This window comes from Callospermophilus lateralis, chromosome X (assembly GCF_048772815.1).
Source record: "Callospermophilus lateralis isolate mCalLat2 chromosome X, mCalLat2.hap1, whole genome shotgun sequence".
In the NCBI taxonomy this organism is placed as follows: domain Eukaryota; kingdom Metazoa; phylum Chordata; class Mammalia; order Rodentia; family Sciuridae; genus Callospermophilus; species Callospermophilus lateralis.
Genome location: NC_135325.1, coordinates 528,221 through 546,762, shown reverse-complemented (window position 1 = coordinate 546,762; position 18,542 = coordinate 528,221). Strand labels below are relative to the sequence as shown.

Sequence of the window (18,542 nt, the reverse complement as noted above, 5' to 3'; positions counted from 1 at the left end):
AGCACCACATAAAAATAAATTAACTAAAGACATTGTGTCCAACTACAGCTAAAGAGAGAGAGAGAGAGAGAGAGAGAGAGAGAGATTGCACTTGGTGTGCGCGTGAAGAAGGTAGCACGCTGGCCCTGGGCTGTGTTCACAGCTGTGTCCCTTAGAATAGGAAGTGGGCAGGGTAGCAGAAGGAAAGTCCTAAAGTAAAGGAACTTGCAGAGGGAGAAGCTTCCAGCTCCTCCTCTGTAGTAGCCCTGGGGATTTTGTTCTTGGTAATCTCTTTGTGTCAGTTGTATACAATGCAAAGAGTAGTGGTGCACAATCTGCTTCTTCCCTTATATCTCCTTTGCTTTTTATGGGGGGCGGGTATTAGAAAACTACAGGTTTTTATATACATTGTGATAGAATAGGTTTTTATTTTTTCAAAATATTTATTTATTTTTAGTTGTAGTTGGACACAATACCTTTATTTTATTTATTTTTATGTGGTGCTGAGGGCCTTGCATGTGCTAGGCGAGTGCTCTACTGCTGAACCACAACCCCAGCCCCAGGATAGAACAGGTTTTTATTAGTGAAAAGTATGAAACAGCATCATGAAAGCACTTATCCTTTTTTGTGTCTTTATAAATGTTTTTTATATCTGCTTTATCAAAGTCTTTTTTCACAAAAGAAATCTTTTATTCACCCAAGGGATATTTTTATGTAACTACTATGAGATAAGAACTGGGCAAATTTGGGGGATGTAGAAATGAATAGCAAAGTTATTGCTTCATGGTCTAGAGCTAATGACAGATAACATGTAATAAGATCACATAAAAGGGGGCTATGAAAAGAGTACTATGGAGCTCCATCCATGAGATAATTTTTAATGTGAATAATTATCAAAGATTGTTGACTTTGGTGCCAATATCTGGAAATTGCCTAATTTGAAAAGTTGAAGCAAAAACACATTTCAGTGAAAAGCAACATTCAGAGAGGACAAACAGTGACATCTACACTGTTCATTCCTCTGCAGTGATGTGAGGGCAAAATATGAGGGCTCTGATCCACACTAAACTCTGGGCCGGATGCTTTCTTATTAAAGGTCTACTGCTCACGCGCTGGACTGTTGGCTCTTCTCACATGCTTTCTTCAGAGGTCCCCATATCCTTCCGGAAAAGGGCTAATAGGTCAGGTAAATATCCAGACTCAGAAGCAGTTAATGCAATTTCCACTCTGAAAGGCCAGGTCTCTAGGAAGAGAGGGATGAGAGGCCAACTCAAGGAAGTGCTATTGTGTTAACCAAGCCAGCTGGTGGACTTGCTTTATCTGAATGGAATTTTTAGGAACTTAAGTGTTAGGATAAATATCCTGAAGTGGTAAGGAGCATTTATTTCCTTCTCCTTTGACCCTGGATAGCACATAGCTGTCCAGAACTCAGTCAATTGCTCTTGGTTGTCCTGGTCAAATTCAAACCTGGGAAGAGTGAAATGGATAAAATTCAGGCTCATGCTGAATATAGCCAGTTGCTTCTGAAAGATCTAGGAGACCTGGAGAGGCCGAATGATCTCCACCCAAGGAGGTGCTAGGCCTGCTCCTGGATTGTGAAATTGAACTGTACAGGGTTCCAGTATTCAAGGGCTTCATCTATTTATTTTAGTGTCAGCTCGTTCAGTGAAGCAATTGTAACGGTTCTTCTGAAAATTCATCTGTAAACATATGGCAAGGCCATCATGCAGGCTCCATATGTCTAGGACAAAGTTTGTAGGCCAGGACTGGAAGGTAGTAGATGGAGACAGAGTATCTTTCAAGATACTGCTTTCAGTTGTTGTGAGATATAGTTCAGGATATTTGTTGATTCAACACTGAGAACCTGCTATTACCAAGCATTTATAATAAAAACTAGCATTCATATTTCTCCAGATTGACAGGTTGCAAAGCACTTTCAAGTATTATTTGATAGTCAGAACAACTGTATCTCCTAAAAAAAATATGGGAATGATAATACCTGCTTATTAGGGATCTTAGGGGTTAAATGAGATAATACAGGTCCAAGTGTTTAGCCTACATCTAGTGGATAGAAGCACATCAGTGGTACACAGCAGCCATCTTAGTGATACAAAACACAAGGTCATGAGTAATTGAATAGCATAGAGGCTCTAGGGGTATAGCTTAGTGGTAGAGTGCTTGCCTACCATGCATGAGGCCCTGGGTTCAATCCCCAGTATTGCAAAAACAAAAAAACAAAACCCCAAAAACAATGACCCAAACATAGCACATTTAAAAATTAGTGATAAAGAAAGGGAGAGACAAAGTGTTTTTACATTCACTTTTGACACCTGGGCTCCCTGGACTGAGCACAGAATTTTTCTTTAAAGTGGTGATGTTGATTAAAAAGGATCTATTTTCAATATTGATATAAGGAAGTAAAAATACAAGGTTGAAATATGTAAATCCATGTAGAATCATTTTTATTTACTTACCATAATGTTGAATTATTTAAATATTTTGCAGCTACTGGGTACCTAAGCATTATGTGAATGAATGAATGAATGAATCTGATGATCCCTAAATTTTTTTTAGATAGATAGAGAGAGGGAGAGAGAGAGAGAGAAAAAAAAATTTTTTTAATATTTATTTTTCAGTTTTCGGTGGACACAACATCTTTATTTTATTTTTATGTGGTGCTGAGGATCGAACCTAGCACCCCATGCATGCCAGGCGAGCGCGTTACCGCTTGAGCCACATCCCCAGTCCCATGATCCCTAAATTTATTTCATTACATGCAATATGGTCATTTATTTGAACTGGTTATACATAATTTTAGATTCTTGGTCTATAAGTTTGACATTTCCAATCTTTTAAGAGGCTTAAATGAATTTTGAATAATATTTAGTTTTTTATGCCAAAGCATAGATACAAATAAGAAGGGTCACCATATGTTAGTCAATAATGAAACTTTTTGTCTAGTATTCATTCCTCTAAGAATGCTGATCAGTCAGAATTGTAGGTTGAAATCAGTTTCTTAGACAAGCATATCACAAATATAGCCAGACTTGGTGGCATACCCCTGTAATCCCAGTGACTCAGGAAGTTGAGGAAGAAGGATTCCAAGTTTAAGTTCAGCCTCAGCAATTTAGCATGACCTTGTTTAAAAAAAAAAAAGAAGAAGAAAGAAAGAAAAAGACAAGAAAAGGCTGGGACATAGCTCAGTGGTAGAGTGCCTCTGGGTTCAATTCAAACAAGCAAACAAAACAAAAACACAAACAAAAACAATCTTAAATTCTCTAAACCTCATTTCTGCACCAGTAAAACAGAGATAATAATTCAGAAATAAACCCTATAATACTTGACCCATGGGAAGCTCTGGGCAAAAGATAGTGGTTTCTTTTCCCTTTTTTTTTTTTTAATTTTTTTACCTTAGGGCTCTAACTCCCCCTGCCTTATTGCAAATATTAAGCTTTTTCTATAAAGACAAATTATGTTCTTATAAAAAGTCAGACAATACAGTTTATATAAATAAAAGTGAATTGTTTTCCTACTCAGTCCTTCTAGTCCTCCCTCTACCAAATCTTGACTAGTCTTAAAGGACCAACTCAAAACTCATGGTTGACTACTGTAGCTAGCTGGTCACAAAATTCTCTAATCTACATTCTCTGTTCTCTTTACTTTCTTTCATAATTACATACATTTGTGCATTATTTTTATAAGCATTGTTTGGGCATATGTCTTTTCTCTCCAAATATTTTTCAATTACCCAAGGCCAGTGAGTATATCTTGCAGTTATTTTGTATCTGATAATTCATTTTTCAACAACTAGAGCGTTTAGAAAAGCTGTAGGGAATTTATCAGCAGTGAATACTTTTTATATTAATTTATCTAACAAATGATCTCTTTATTGTTTTATTTTTATGTGGTACTGAGGATCGAACCCAGTGCCTCACATGTGCAAGGCAGGCACTCTGCCAACTGAGCTATATCCCAGCCCAGCAATAAATACTTTTTGAAACAAATATAAGAACCTATAATCTGTAATAATTTAACTAAATTATAGTCTATCTATTGTGGAGGTAGAATTTTCCCAAGAGATTAAAAAAAAAAAAAAAAGTCAGGCACGGTAACACATGCCTGTAATCCCAGTGGCTCAGGAGACTGAGTTAGAGGATGGCAAATTCAAAGCCAGCCTCAGCAGTTTAGCAAGGTCACAAGCAACTCATTGAGACCCTGTCTGTAAATAAGATACAAAACAGGGCTGGGGATGTGGCTTAGTGGTCAAGTGCCCCTGAATTCAATCCCCGGTACCCTGCCACCACCACCACCACCACCACCACCAAAAAAAGATCATAGTCCACCAGCCATTCTTTTTTAAAATACCTTTATTTTATTTATTTTTTATGTGGTGCTAAGGATTGAATCCAGTGCCTCACACATGCCAGCTCTACCACTGAGCTAAAACCCTCACCCCCACCAGCCATTCTTTTGAATATCAAATATATAAGCAAGCAAATTCCCTCCCAATGATTTCTTTCAAGAAAGTCTTATAAAGAGACTATTTGATTTTTACAACTTTAGATTAGGCAGTAATGATGAAATACTTCTCGTTTTTAAGGAGCAGGATAAAATAACACTATATGCATATTTGTAGATATTTTTTGTGTTATGTTTTGTTCCCTGCTGCCTCAGAACAGTTAACTTTCATTGTACCTGTAGATAGGACAGTGAGAAATCATCAGGACCATTGGGTAATCTTTGCATTGTATAATGCAAATGTTGCTTTATTGTCCCAACTTGGAAGGAGAGAGGGCTTCTATTGGAATCTAGAGGGTTGAGGCCAGGGATGCTGTTAAACATCTTAAATGCACAAGACAGCCCCACAACGGAGAACGATCCAGCCCCAAATGGCAGTCGTGGAGACACTGAGGCCCCCTGAGTTGAACCAAAGCATCTTTGCCAACACCACAAGGGAAACCATCAGTTTCACTCTTAGAGGCTTTTACTTGTTTGTATGACTTCCAAAACCAAGTGTATCTTGAGATGTCAAGAGCCCAGACTTTGCAGGATCCCCCACCTCCTCTCTACACCCTGCCATCTGCAGCCTGCCATTCAGGCTGGCAGCCTGGAAGCTGCCCCACAGTTCTGAGCACAGCAGGCTCTCCCACCCCATGCCCCCAGCAGTCTCTGTGCAGTCTGGGCCTGCACATGCCATCCTTCAGGCTGTTTCAGCAATCCCTAAACCTCCAAAGGCTTAGGAAATATTCTTTAATCCCTTCCCCAAGCCTGATTTAGGTGCATTTGATATTATCTGCTATCCCTCAGATTTCCTAGTTCTTGGCGGCTCATTCCCAGGGCTACTTTCCAGGTGTAGCCGTCTGTGTCAGATAGGAGCCTGGGGCTTTCCTCCGAGTGGAGAATCAGTGGGGAATGGGCTGGCAGCTGAGAACATCCACCAAATGGCTTATATTTGATGTATAATAGTTTTAATTGTGATATATTACAAGTGAATTATTTTCATAGACCAAAAGTTAACTCTTTAAATCTGTTAGTCTAATTTAAATCTGTCTTCCAAAGGAATCATTTATATCATACTGCATCTTTATCCTTGCAAATCCATAGATTCTAAACTCCTCTAGTTGGAGACTTGGAAGGGTATAAATCAAGCACAAGTCTTTAATGCAAAAGCTAAATTTGTTTAGGCATAATTTCCAAGTGTTTGTTCCTGTTGGTGGATATTACTTACTTCACAAGTAGTTCAATGTCCTGAAAGCACTGAGCTCGAAGGGCCCTGGCAATTGTCTAATCCCTAAATTTCTCAATCTGGCTGCCCACGGACCACCTTGAGCAGGAGCCCAGCCCAACAGAGCATGACCATCTGCCTTGCAGCTTGGGCTTGGGAATTTCCCCCAAAACTTGCCCAAAATAACTCTGATGGGCCAACTTTGTGGAAAAGCTTAAATCTTTTCTAGTCTCTCAATTGCAAAAAGGGAAACTGAGCCCCAGATTAATTCATAAAGGCAGGAGTCCCATAAACATTGTCTGTCTAAGGCTAGCAACTAATTCTTTCTGGCTTTGTAGGCCATAAGGTTTCTGTCAGAATTGCTAGATCCTGCCATAGCTTGAAAGCAGCCATAGACGGCACAAAAACAAATGGCTATGGCTTCGTTCCAGTGACACTTTATTAAAGCAGGTGGCTGGTTGGATTTGATCTATCAGCCACAGTTGCCAACCCCCAGCCCTGGTCTTACCATTGCTAGACCACAGATATGCCACTCATCAACAATTGGTCTTTCTCCCACTTGGTGGCAGTTTCCTGTTGTAGAGAGTATCTATGACATACCCAGTTTCAGCAGAAGTTAAATAAATGCCTGTATGTAAATTTAGGTAGTTGCTTCGTGTAGGTACTTAGTCTAGAGCGCAGAAATTTCCATTTTCTCGGTATTTTTTCATTTTCTCTGCCTTTCCTTTGAATGTATTTACCACATTTTAAATAACAATCACTTTCTCTATGCTAATAAAGGAATAACTTAGACAATAATATTCCTGTCCAAGAGAAGTGTTTAGTTTCAGTCATAAAGTCAGAAAATGAGATGATGTGATCAGATTATCAAAACAAGAAGGGGGAAAAACATTTTGCTGAGGGAAATATGGACCTGATATTCTCTTCCCTTGGTTTAGAAATCATTTATTGATCTCTTAATTCTTTATTATTGTGCTGATGACCCATGGGGAAATAATTTATTCAGATTTCTTCTCAATAAAGCTGAGAAAATTTGAGTGTTATACCTAATAGCTAAAGATGTTTTGGGAAGAGACCATGGACTAAGGCTGAGGTAGAGGAAATGAACCACCACAGTTGTTTGAAGAGTTATGAGTTTGGTTCTTATCACAGTTTGGGCCCTTTTCACTCTGTAACCTTTCCCCCAGAATACATTCACTATAATGGGTTTCCTGATTTAAAAAGCATTGAGTCAGGTCTTTTCCTTTGGAGATGGGTTTATCTCCATTCAATAGTGACCTTCATATCGATGCCTTTCAGGAAAGTAATTCTACCTCTTCTATTTTGTGTCTATATAGTCAATAAAAGTGCTTTCTATTTTGAAAAAAAATCGCTGTCATATTTACAAGTGTAAAACAGCATTCCATCAATAGTTTCTCTGGTGGCTAAACATTGGAAATGGCAAAACAAAATCAATTTTTTTCCCAAGAAATTGATGTCCCTCACTATCATACCATCATTGAACTGGGTTTATTGAAGGAGGGATACCATAGAGGGACATCATGATGATATCATAAAAGGGCCATCATAGATAATCACATAATTGATTTGGCATCATTGATAATAGCAGTGTAGAGAGATGCTCACAGAGAGGGACCTTGTGTTCATGGGAAACACAGCAGGGGTACATTAAAATAATCCGATACTCAATTGTTACTATACATAATAATGATTATGAAGCCTGCCCATACAGTTATAATATGCATAATAATAACAGATCATTTTACATGTAAGTCATGCTACTTTCCCTCTTCTTGCCTGGTTTTTATGATATGCATAGTCATCAGCTTATAACTTTTCAAAGGCACTAGAAATTGTGGTTACAATGAAGTGATTCTCTAAGAGGTTTTCTGCAGTAATCCTTCTGGGATTATTAAGTTTACCTTAATCATATTTAGTGATGATTCACAGTCTCTTCTACCTTAATTTGAATTTTGGCTCTGCCTCAGCTAAGCTTGACCTCGAGAAGGTTTCTGAACATCTCTAATTCTAAATTCCAAGTTATAAAATGAGTCCAGTGACATCTGTCACTCATGGTTTATATGAGGAATGTATGAGATTGTGCCCATAAAGAATTGAGGAGAATGCCTGGCAATCCAGTGACTTTCCATACAGAATGATATATTATTATCTTCAGGGCCATTATTGTTTTTCTACCATTGCCATAGTGCACCCTAGACCACAAGTTGTGCCTTTGTCAAGGAAGCATCTACAGTTAGGATAAATGCAAGAAGGAAGGACACACTGGAATATGACTGTCCCTCGCACATATGTGAAGACAGTAGCTCTGCTGCTGCCTTAATCTTAGTCTGGGGGGCGGGCAGTCAGTGCTGTTGAGAGATATATAACCCTAAGAGATTTTATGAAATAAACTAATCCAAAGGGAGTGTTGTAGAAGATGAGTGATATTTGTTAAAACCAAGAGTTTTTTTCTGGGAAAAAAAAGCAGATGAAAAATATCTAGTAAATTTTATCTTTTTAGAAAGTTTCTTTTGACAAGGGGGTATTAATTAACAGCTGTCGAAGGTTGAATTGATCTTTATCCTGGGAAGTTCTGCACTTGAGGTAGTCTTCGTAAAATGGATGAGATCCAGAGGAAATGTGGCAAAAAAATAGATTGGGTAATTTCACAGTATGATTGTGAAAACAACTATAAACAAGATATATAAAAAGATATGAATCTATAGAGTATGGTTTTTAATTGCCCCAGAACTCTTGAAGATTTAAAAACAACTGGAATTTAAGCAACTTTCATGAAACAAAAACAGAACTTCTCCCTTCTGCAATTCTTTATTTTACAGTGTCTCAACATTGTTTGTGTTGTTTTTAAAAATATTTTTAGGCATTGATAGATCTTTATTTTATTCATTTATTTATATGTGGTGATGAGAATCGAACCCAGTGCCTCACACATGGTAGGCAAGCACTTTACTGAGCCATAACCTGTTTGTTTTTACTGTTGTTTCTCTGAAAATAATCATTGCCCTAAATATCTTTAAATTTTTTTCCAAAATAATAAATTCCATGCAATGAAAGGTAACAATCAGAGTGACTACTATGAACTGACGAAAGTTTCCAAAAAGGAACAAAACATCTACAGCCTTATTTTATTTTATGTTTTTGGCACCAGGGATTGAACTAAGGGGCACTCAACCACCGAGCCACCTCCCCAACCCTATTTTTTTTTTTTTTTTATTTAGAGACAGGGTCTCACTGAGTTGCTTAGCACCTCACTTTGCTAAAGCTGGCTTTGAACTTGCAATCTTCCTGTCTCAGCCTCCTGAGCTGCTGGGATTATAGGCATGTACCACTGAGCATGGCTTTTCTACAGACTTATTATTGGGCATTAATTTAGCACTATTTAGAATGGATTTATCCTTTCATTTTCCCCTTTTTCTTCTTCTTCTTCCAGAAAGAGTATTCAGGCAAACATCCCATTTTGAAGTGTTTACCAGGAACTATCCTTTCTTTTTTAATATCATGAGCTGAATATTGGTGTGACTTTTCATTATATTAGCAGGCAAAAGGGTCATTAGATGTACTAAAAGAAAATGAGTCTGTATGTGATTATAGAGTTGGCAAAAGATGAATATTAATATTTTATCTTTTTATTGTAATCATGGAAGACAAAAGATGCAGGTTCCCAGCAATAACTTCCATTTGTCATTAGGATCATGATGAAAGTCTAATCCCTTTGAGTTTGAGAGCCCACATAGGAAGAAAGAAGGATAGGAAGGAAGGAAGGGCAAAGAAAGAAAGGGTGAGACTTTCCTTAATGTTCTGTATTTGGAGTTTTACAAAGACACTTATACCTAGATTCTTTGTTGATGTTGAAATTCTAAAATAAGTCAAGGTGTAAACATGTAATGTAAAACTAATCTTTGAAAGGAAACAGCCTATATTTTCACAATTAAGTTATAGTTTTTTCATTTTTATTTGTGCTTTTTAGATATACATAGCATAGAGTATAATTTGACATTATACATATGTAGAATATAACATATTCTAAATAAGATCCCATTCTTGTGGTTATACATGATATGGAGTTACACTGGTCATGTATTTATATATGAACATAGGAAAAGTTATGTCTGATTCATTCTACTGTCTTTCTTATTCCCATCTGCTCTCCCTTCCCTTCATTTCCCTTTGTCTAATCCAATGAACTTCTATTCTTCCTCTGCCACCCCCCCATTATGTTTTAGTTTCCACATATCAGAGAGAACATTCAGCCTTTGGATTGGGGGATTGGCTTATTTCCTTTAGCACGATAGTCTCCAGTTCCATCCATTTACTGGCAAATGTCATTTTTATGGCTGAGTAATATTCCATTGTGTATATATACCACATTTTCTTCATCCATTCATCTGTTGAAGGGCACCTAAGTTGGTTCCATAGCTTACCTATTGTGAATTGAGCTGCTGTAAACATTGATGTGGCCACATCACTATACTATCCTGATTTTAAATTCTTTGGATGTATATGAGGAGTGGTATAACTGGGTCAAATGGTGGTTCCTTTCCAAGTTTTCTGAGAAAGCTCCATACTGCTTTCCAGAGTGATTACACCAATTTGCAGTCCTACTAGCAATGTATGAGTGTACCTTTCCCCCACATCGTTGCCAACATTTATTGTTACTTGCATTCTCGATAATTGCCATTCTGACTGGAGTGAGATGAAATCTCAATGTAATTTTAATTTGCATTTCTCTAATAGCTAGAGATGTTGAACAATTTTTTCATATATTTGTTGACCATTCATATTTCTTCTTCTGTGAAATGCCTGATCTGTTCTGTTGCCCATTTATTGATTAGGTTATTTGGGGATTTTTTTTTTTTTTTTTGGTGTTTAGTTTTTTGAGTTCTTTATATATCCTGTAGATTAATGCTCTATCTGAGGTGCAAGTGGCCAAGATTTTCTCCCATTCTGTAAACTCTCTCTTCATGTTCTTGATTGTTTCCTTTGCTATGAAGAAACTTTTTAGTTCGATACCATCTGATTTATTGATTCTTGATTTTATTTCTTGTGCTTTAGGAGCCTTGTGGAGGAAGTCAGTTTCTAAGCCAACATGATGGAGAGTTGGGCCTACTTTTTCTTCTAGTAGGCACGGGGTCTCTGGTCTAATGCCTAGGTCCTTGATCCACTTTGAGTTGAGTTTTTGTGCATGGTGAGAGAGAGTGGTCAATTTCATTCTGCTACATATGGATTTGCAGGTTGCATTTTTACTGTACATGTCAGCAACATTTTTAACCTGGTCTAAGTTCATCTAGTAACTTTGTGTGGTGGTGGGGGTGCTGGGGATTGAACCAAGGGCATTACTCTACTAGCTATAACCCCAGTCCTTTTTATTTTATTTTGAGACAGGCTCTTGATAAATTGCTGAAGCTGGTCTCCAACTTGTCATCCTCCTGCATGAGCCTCTCAAGTAGCTGATATTACAGGTGTATACCATTGTTCCTAGCTAGTAGCATTTTCTTATGAGTTCAAATTAAAATACACCTATTATTGGTGTAGATCTAGGTAAGCCCCCATTACAAGAATGTGGTAGAAACCTGTGGTATTAAAGGGATGCTGACACAGAATAATTTCTACTCCTAAATTTGATTCAGTCCTAATATTGTTTGTGAAGTTCTAAATAAACTCAATGCCCAGTCCCAACTTTATTTACAGTGAGTTAGATATTGAAGTGCAACTGCTTTTAAATTTAACTGCTTTTAAATTTCAAAATAAAAATAAATTCAAATGCAATTTGAATTTAGTCTTCTGCTAAAGGTTTCAATTCATGGTAGAAAAATATTTATCAGATTGCTGTTTTAAAATTAAGTCCTGGTAGGAAATTCCAACATGCCCTTATTTCTCAAGAGTTTTTTTTTTTCCACATAGTACATCTAAGTGTTTACCATGATCCGAAATCCTCTTGATTCTAACTAGTGTCACTTAGATGTTGAATCTCACTTATTTACTTTCTCCTTAAGTATAACCATGGCAATTCCAACTTTCCCTCTGATGCACTGATTGTTACTTTGGCCTCTCCATCTGTCAAGCCAGTGCAATACTCATAGCAAGCATTTTCTATGGGTGTTACATGGGGCAGCAAACAAATGAGATGAGATTACTTCTTAGAGGAAAATGCCATAAGAAGCACGGAATCAAACTACTTCACAAGTTGGATGGAGTATGAGGAGGAGAACAGACTTTGGAATTCTACAGAACTGGCGTGGAGACTGTGCTACCTTGGGAAAGTGAGCCTATCTGAGTGCATTTCTTCATTTATAAAAAGCAGTAATACATTCCTCATTGCATGAATAAGAGGAGTAGACATTAAATAGGAAAATTAGTTGGCATTTTCATTACTACTAGTAGTACTACTACTAATACTGCTACTAAACTACTGATAGTGTTGTTACTATTATGATTCCTGTTACTTCTATTATTACATGAGGAGGACTAGCAAAAGAGAAATCACCTCTTTGAATCCATTTTTTAAATTTTTTGGTATTGGGGAATGAACCTAGGGGTGCTTGACCACTGACCTATATCCCCAGACCTTTTAGTTTGATCAGGGTCTTCCTAAGCTGTTGAGGCTGCCTTTGAACTTGGTATCCTACCTTAAGTCCCTGAGATTACAGTCCTGCACCACTATGCCCAGCTATTTTCTCCAATTCTTTTGTTAATATCATAATATTTATAGAGTTCCATGTGATGTTTTGATACATCTATATGTTGTATAATGTTTAAATCAGGTTAAATATACCTATCTCCTCAAACAATGATGTTTTTGATGAAAACACTCGATCCTTTCTTCTATATTCAGTACAGTATTCTGTACTTATCCTCCTATGCCAAAGCACATCAGAACTGTTAACTCCTATCTAGCTGTAACTTAGTACCCATTGACCAACCTCTCCCCAACTCTTTCCCACTATTCTCCCCAGTCTCTGGGAACTACCGTTCTACACTCAAATTCTATGAGATCAACGTTTTTAGATTCCACATATGAGTGAGATCTCACAATAATTGTCCTTCTGCACCTGTCTTCAACCATCCATGTTGTTGTAAATGATTTAATTTTATTTTTTATGACTGAATAGTTTCCCAGTGTATATAGGCACTACATTTTATTTATCCATTCTTTAGTTTATGGACATTCAGGTTCTTTTCATTTCTTGGCTATTGTGAATTGATGACCTCCTTCATTTCCAAAACAATGAGTCATTGCCTCCTTCTAGCAGTTATAGAAGAATGCCCAAGAGTTTTGGAATCTGAGAAAACCAAAAGTAACTTATGAAGAATGATAAGACCATGGAAGATAGGAGAACCTGAGTTTAAACTGGGAAGTGTTGAATTTGTTTATCCGTGAAAATTGCTTTTCCAAAATTTAATATCGTCATAGATGTTGAGATTTCTCTCATGATCAATATTTGATCTTTCAAAGCTGATAAATACCCAACACACTTCAAAGATTTTGTTGTATCACTATGATTATATACCAGGGATTCTGTCATATATGGAAGAGTTATTTTGTGTTTGGTACATGATAGTTAAGACTTCCATTTAGTAAACTGGTATGTAATTGCATTAGAAAAAAAGTTTTGGTGCTAGAGATCATAACTAGGGCCTTGTGCATGCTAGTAAGCAGGTGCTCTATCACTGAGCTATGTCTCCAGTCCAGAAAGTTTTTTTTTTAATTTTAAAATAAAAATATATTTAAATGCAATTATTGTGGTGTCTTCTGATATGACCTAGTTGCAATATCTCTAAAATGTTTTGAGTTTGGAGTAGAATAGAATGGAATAGTTCACCTATTCCTGCCACCCTAACATTCATATATACTCCAGGGCAATTCAACAAATCTATATTTATCCTACCCTGTGTCCAGGCGGTAAGGCAATAAGATTAGTGGAAAGATTCTTCTGTCATTAGGGAAGTTACTATCAAATAAACCTGGCTACTCTATTTAATTTATGATTTTTTGAAAAAGTTTACTTTTTATTATAGAGTAGCAAAGGTTCAATTTCACTCCTTTTACTTTTCCCCTTTTTGTGTAGACACTCTTTCTGATGTTAATTAGCACAGTACTTAGGTCTTAAGTTCCCCACTCCAGCCCTCCTCATGATTCTGGCATTTCTTACAACTGGCAGACATGGGTAAGTAATGAGCTATAACATTTTTTAAAGGTCCCAAGCATTTATTCCAACAGCACAAAGTACCCTATGGAGACATTGTATATACTAGTAGCAATGAGCAAATGTTTCCTTTATTTTTATAATTGTTTTGGAAAACCATATGATTGCCAAAGACAGCATGCACATGGTCAATTTGGATTTATCCCAGCCCTTAAAAAATCTGCAAAACACATTAATAGTTGTAATGTATAGAGTTGAGTGTTGTTTTGTTTTGTTTTGTTTTGTTTTAACATGCCTTCCAGTTGTACATTGGTAATGTTTAATTTAGGTTAAAATTCTATGAAGGATGTAATTGATATGTTCCAAGTTTGTTAACCATTTTAAATGGCCATTTCTTTTGCCAAATTCCATTCTATGCCATAAAAATGCTGTCCACACTAGGATCCATTAATGGGAATAAAACTCCCCTGATCGATTTTACTCAAGTATGGTAAAATGGCTGCCTATGTATAAATAAGCCAGTCTTGGGAAATCCAGTGGAAATATGTAGCCAAGAAGGTCCCACAAGTCTTTCAAGTAAAGTGCTTCTCCCTTGTAACTCTACTCCTCTCCACATTTCTCTAACTTAATTCCACACATGCTCAGAAAATTCACACTTGGGATTTTTGTGTTTTGTGATTTAAACTCATTTTTGTAATTTTCTTTAACATGTCTAGAGAGTTGCTTAAAATGGTACTAAACTACAATTCCAGGTTTTTATGTTTAGAAAATACTAAACTACATGATGTAAAGAATCTAAAACTACTTTAGAGTCCTCATTTTTAAACTGTATTATATTTTAGGAATTGAGGAAAGAAAATTCTTGTTAATGGACAACTTAAACTTTTTGTTTTTCAGTTTTGGTGTATATAATTGGTTATTGAAAAAGATGGTGCACACATAGCCTCTCTCAGAATATGCTGAAGAGTATTTTCTTCAGAAACAAGTTTTTAAATTAGAGATTTCAGAGGTTGAGAAGTTGTGGTCACCAGTTCTGAGTTACATGGGGAGACTAGCACCTGAACTCTGTGTTATCTGTAATCCAAAAACAAATATCTGTTAACTTCATGTGCTAACATGTAATGGTATCTTTCTGGGCAGAGTAAAAATGAGGCCATTCTTCTCAGCTCAAATGTCGGAGAGAATTAGGGGTTTTGCAGTGGTAGAGACAGATAGGCCATTTGGTGCTTTCCATCGAGGGTCAGAATGCCATCCTATCCTGGAGCAGGCTCCTAAGAGGCTCTTTTCCTGACCTCACATTTTGTGTAGGACTAGAATACTCATTGGAAACTAGAGACCAAGAGTAGCAATATCAGTTTCTCTAGTAATATCTTGGCAATGTAAAATGTGCCTTTCTGTCTGGGACACCTCCAAGTCATGGCACCTATATATCATGGCATAATCCTGTTAGCCTGTGTGTCCTGAGCACCAAGATGATATTTTTAATTAAGCCAACATTTTTTTTTAAATTTCAAATCTTTTGATTGTTGACCTCTTGGGAAACAATAGCCATAAATTGTTGATTTTCATTTTCAGGAAACTAGTTAATGGAACTCAGGAGACCATTATAATCAAATTTAATATGAAGATTCAGTTAAATGTGTGGCTCAATTTTTTTTTTTTTTTTTTTTTGGTTTTCTTGTGGTGTTGGTTGTTTTGAGTTCAAAAGCAGTTGAATTTTAAGAATCTCACTTTAGCCGGATGTGGTAGCACACACCTGTTATTCCAGTGCCTCGCAAGGCTGAGGCAGGAGGATCATAAGTTCAAAGCCAGTCTCAGCAACTTAGGGAGGCACTTAGCAACTCACTAAGACACTGTCTCTAATAAAATATAAAAAAAGGATCAGGGGATGTAGCTTAGTGGTTAAGCACCCCTGGGTTCAATTCCCAGTTTTAAAAAACAAAAAGATCTCCATTTATAGTGGAGGTTTAATTTTTTAATTTATGTAAAACAGAATAGCACTATAAAAAATGCGAGAAAAGATTAAAAATCCTCATGCTAACATGATTGAAGCAATATTGGAGGTCATGGGTAGTGTACTTTCTCTGATTATTAACAGAGCTTTGTTACAGGGAAATGGTTCATTATTAAATCATCTGTCTGATCTAGAGCCAGTAGCATCATCTAATGATTTTATTCCTGGATATTTTTAATACATAGAATTAGAGGCGCATGGGAAGAGGTTGCTATTATTTTAATTGCATGATTTCCACTTAAATTGCTTGTGTTAAGTCCAATGTTGCATTGGAAGAGAGTGTGTATTTCTTAGTAATGCTTCACAATCCCTTGTTTCACGATTCAATAAATCATCTTACACCTGTCAGCACATGTAGTCTTAAGATTTATTGCATGGTCCATTGTGTAGTAGATAGTTCCTTGGCCAGAGAGCAATTTCTGAAACTAATTTAATCAGTGTTTTATAGTAGAGCGACTTGTGGCTTGATGCCTCAAATATGTATCAGTGTCTTTAGAACCATATGATTTAATTCTATCCAATTTCAAAATGGAATTAAGATTTGGCATTATGTGAATATAAGTCAAGAAATCCTTTTTCAAGGAAACCTCTATTTGCATAGCTAGGCCTAAGGCAGATGTTAACATGTGGCATCACAGACACATGCAGAGCTACTGTGAGGGAACAAAAAATTTCAAGGTTGATGGAAAAACACATGCGAGTACTCAGAGGGACAATAGATGGGGCACTTATTGGCCAATAAAGAACCCAGTTTCATTGAAGTTCCATGTTCATTTTGCAGTGCAGTGGTAATCATAGCTGGCTGTTACCGAGGAAATTCTCAACGTGCTATAGTTTTGAGGACCTTGCATGCCATTTCAGGAACTTGAACTTGATCTTTTAAGAATAAACAAAGATTGGAGTTTTGAGAATAGGAAGCTATAGTAATACAAGCTCACTAGGAAGATTACTTTGGTGGCTCTATGTGGACCTGATTGGGCAAAAATGAGAGAAATGAAAACTAGCATTTCTCAGAAGACAATGGACTGCATGACAACCTTGTGAAGGAACAAGAAGGCTGAAATCTTGCATCTTTTTTAAAAAACAACCCAACAAAGCTTTAGAGAGTGATTAGATAGAAGGTGTAGAAGAAAGGTCAAGGTCTAAGGATATGTTAGGTTTTTAATATGGAAAGTATGGAGAGTAGTAATAACCTTTGTAAATCTGTTAGGTGGGAAAACATGTCAAGGGACAGATGATGCATTTAAGGGAGTTGAGTTTAAGGACTGGGGATGTAGCTCAGTGATAGAGTGCTTGCCTAGCATGTGCAAAGTCATATGTTTGATCTGCAGCACTGAGAGGTGGGGGAAACAGGGCAGCACCAGGGGTAACAGTTGATCTGGAACTGGGAACAAGTGACCAAAATATAGGTCAGAGTCAGAATCAGAGATCAAAATGTGACTATTATCAGGACAGAGGAAAGCATGAAGCTGTGAAAGAGAATGTGTTGTCTGAGGGGATATATCTTTTTAACATAATTTGCGAAAAACTCACTTAAGTCAGAATTGGTGCATAAGTATGCCTTTAATTACAATAAATGTGATTGATTTGAAAATTTGTTCATCAGCTATACTATAAGTGACACTTTATTCAAATAAGGATTATATTCTAGAGAAAGATAGTGATTTGTTTGTGGAAGACTGAAGTCCTCTATATGATTTACTGTCACCATTATTATCAAGCTGTGTCTTAATAATTAAGCTGTGTCTGTGATGCCACATGTTAACATCTACCTCCCCAGACAGTCCTTTCACAATTGTGGACCAAGGTCACATACATTTGAAGATCAAATGATAAAAAGTTACACTAAAAATTCTTGAGAGCAAAGTTTAATGTGCTTTCTTTCAGCTTTATATGTTTTGTGTCAAGCCAAATTTTGGAGTGGTGAACCAACTCCAACCAAGTGAGGGGGGCATTATTTTTTCATCATAAACAGATGAGTTTGGGTCCTCTGCTGGCTGGATGCCCTCTCCACCTTTCAACACCACTTAAAAACATTTTTTAAAAAACAACATTTATAAGTAATTGAGAATACACTGGGGCAACTTCACTGAGACTCCCCCCAACCCCAAACACACACATTCTGAACATCTGAGTTCCATCAGTGTTTTTATTAGAAAAAGAAATTCAGGTTTGCCAGTGGTGATAGAGGAAAAACCATGGGTGATCAAGGTACACATCCACTCCTGAACCTTCCACGTTCTAGGGCATTGGCTCCTATCCCCCCATGTTTCTCCCTCTACCTTAGCTAGCTTCCTCTTCCATTATATTTCCTATTTTCCAATGGAGATTGAAGGATTGGGGGACAGGCCTGAGAACAAGGCTTCATGAGAAAGACCAAGTAAATAATGGGATCACAAAGTATCCATGAGAAAGGGAAAGGAGCAGCAGAGGGATCACTTACCTGTGTCTTGACCCCCAGCTTCTCCTCTAATTTCCTTTTGTAAAGCTAAGAAAAATTTTAACCCCCTCTCACCCCCCACACGATGATGTCACAAGACTGCAGGTAATTGGTTCTCAAACTTTAACCCCAATCAGATCAGGATTCTTGGGAGGGCTTTTGTTTTTTTATTTTTTAGTTATAGGTGGACATAGTATCTTTAATTTTATTTTTATTGGT

The 18,542-nt window shown here is 37.0% G+C and overlaps 1 protein-coding gene and 1 non-coding gene across 2 annotated transcripts in view; both read left to right on the top strand.

The window, feature by feature from the left end:
- The window catches only part of Mid1 (midline 1), a 118,611-nt gene that overhangs the window by 19,748 nt on the left and 80,321 nt on the right, over positions 1 to 18,542 (top strand). The gene's annotated exons all lie outside the window — the stretch shown is intronic.
- Trnag-acc (transfer RNA glycine (anticodon ACC)) lies at positions 2,132 to 2,203 on the top strand. Its single transcript has one exon. It is a non-coding gene; the product is annotated as a tRNA-Gly (tRNA).